Source organism: Brassica napus, unplaced genomic scaffold (genome assembly GCF_020379485.1).
Source record: "Brassica napus cultivar Da-Ae unplaced genomic scaffold, Da-Ae ScsIHWf_1630;HRSCAF=2246, whole genome shotgun sequence".
NCBI lineage: Eukaryota > Viridiplantae > Streptophyta > Magnoliopsida > Brassicales > Brassicaceae > Brassica > Brassica napus.
The window spans coordinates 47692-50000 of record NW_026015047.1 but is presented as its reverse complement, the minus strand read 5'-3'; positions in this window follow the sequence as shown (position 1 = coordinate 50000).

Sequence of the window (2309 nt, the reverse complement as noted above, 5' to 3'; positions counted from 1 at the left end):
GGACTGATGTCTCTCTCAAGCCGGATCAAGGGATGGATTGAAGTGGATTTGCGGATGAGGTTTTGATTGAATCTCTCAATCTGATGAAGGATGGATCGAATTGATTGACTCTCTCAATCTGTGTACTGAGCTTGTTTGATTTTCACAAACAAACTAGACTCACGAAATCAATAGAACAACAAAGAATCTCTCTTTGAATCCTAAAGACCGATATTTTATACAAAGAAGAATCTTTGATAAAAACTGAATAAACTTTTTATTAACTTGGTGATTAAGGGTGCTCTCTACAATGGACGACAATGAGCTTATATAATGCTCAGATACAAGACTCTAAACGTTCACAAAAGAAAAGAAAGGAAACAAATCTAAACTAAGCAAGAAATCGGAAACTAGCCGTTGGAGCCTTTTGTGGGATTTTGGCTCCAAGTGAAGAAACTTGATTTGCTTGAATCTGGACGGTTTAAGGGGATAAGAGAGCTTTCTTGGGACCTTCTTGAATGCTTGGTAGAAGCTGATCTCGTCCTTGCCTTGGTAGAAAAAGAGCTGTTGGAGTTTGAATGCAAGAGACTCCAAATAAGGCAGTTTGGTGATAATGGGGATCTTCTTATTCCTATGTGGGCTGGTGCATGGGATGAAGTTGTAGAACTCTTCTGGCTCGTGTATAATGTCTCCTGGATGTCTTGGTTCTGTCTGGACGTCGTCTGGTTCTCCTGGTTGGATTGGAATTGCTTGGAATGGATCAAACCGAAAGATTGTCCAATCTTTCCATAAATAGCTCCGGTTGGGTTTAAGTGATTCTCCATTGAACCAACTGATCTCCTGGGTTCTGGTGCAGCTAAGGACTTCTGGAATACCTCCTGATTGGTTAAGATGATCTCCTGGTTCCCATAAATAGCTCTGGGTCGAACCAAGTTGAATTGGTTGAAGACTTTCCATAGATGACGTCGGTTTGGCCGGTTCTGGGGAATTGATCATAACTCCTAATTTCCGTGGCCATTTCTCCTGATCTTGGGCTTTATGAAAAGATGATAAACTCCTCTTGACTTCTGTGATGGGTTTTGCTTCAGGCCGCTCCTTCATTGAGCTTGAACCTTCTTCTAAAGTCGGGTACTCGCAGATGGACGGGTTGAGAAACCTCTGAATTGTAAAATTCATAACTTCTTTCTCCGTGATTATTTTGGCCCAATTCCAATTGGCCTGGACTCCTTCTTGAGTATAGAATGCATAAAATTAGCCTCGTGATTTAAAACCTCCTGGTTTGTAATATATGGCATTTTTAGTGCACGTATGTCCTGGTTGGCGCCTTGGCTGGTTGAGTAGGGTGTTTGGTCGACCTCTGGTTCAGCTGCTGAATTGCTGGCCGCAACATTCCCTCCCCCTTGAAAAGGTTTCGACCTCAAAACTGTATAACCTGCACCAAGATAGAGCAAGTCAGCTTTCATACTCTTTTGAGATTCTAAGGTCTTACCTTGATATTGTTTCGGTTTGGGGATGGATTGTGCATCAGGTGGCTCTTCTTTCAGCAAATAGGATAGGATCACGCCTCTGCTATGGACTCTGGCATTGCTTATCTCCTTCAGTGGGTGGTCCTTCATACTTCTAGTAGGCTCAGTTCTGACCATCTTTGGGTTTGATTCTCCTAGCAACAAGAGATTATCCGGTGGGATTTCTTTGAAGCTTTCTCCTTTGCAACCTGAATATTTCTCAACATTCTGGACAACAATCAAGTGCATTATATCTGTGTTTGGACACTGATAAAAATAATTTGAGATTTCCAGACTTACTTTGATAGCTTCCACAAGTTGAAGAATGATTTTCTTCTTTGGACAACTTGTTCTTGTTTGCTGCCTTCTTTGCATCTTTTGACCTTGGTGGTTATGAACTTCAACTTCTTTTATTCCTGGATCAAAACTTTTTGGCAAAGACAAGTGCATTATATCTGGATAATCAAGTGTCTTGGACGTTTTAAGATCAGAGAAGATTACCTTAAGCCTTGGCATTTGAACACATTGTTCAACACTAGACTTCCACTTGTGAGGTGGTTCATGGCTGGGCTTATGGTCTGGTTCTTTCCTTGGAACTTCAGTAAGCAAATAGCTTTCATTTTTACTCTCTACATCAAGAAAACACACGTCAATACCAGTTTCTCTAGGTGGTGTTTGACACTTACCTTGGTTTGATACTTTATTTACTGGTTTTGCTTCTTTAAGCAACATGGACTGCGTTGTGTCTTGAACCTTCTCCTGGTTCATCACTGGTGTGGCGCCTGGTGGCTCCTCTCCTTTGAATTCATGCTCTTTAATTCCTGT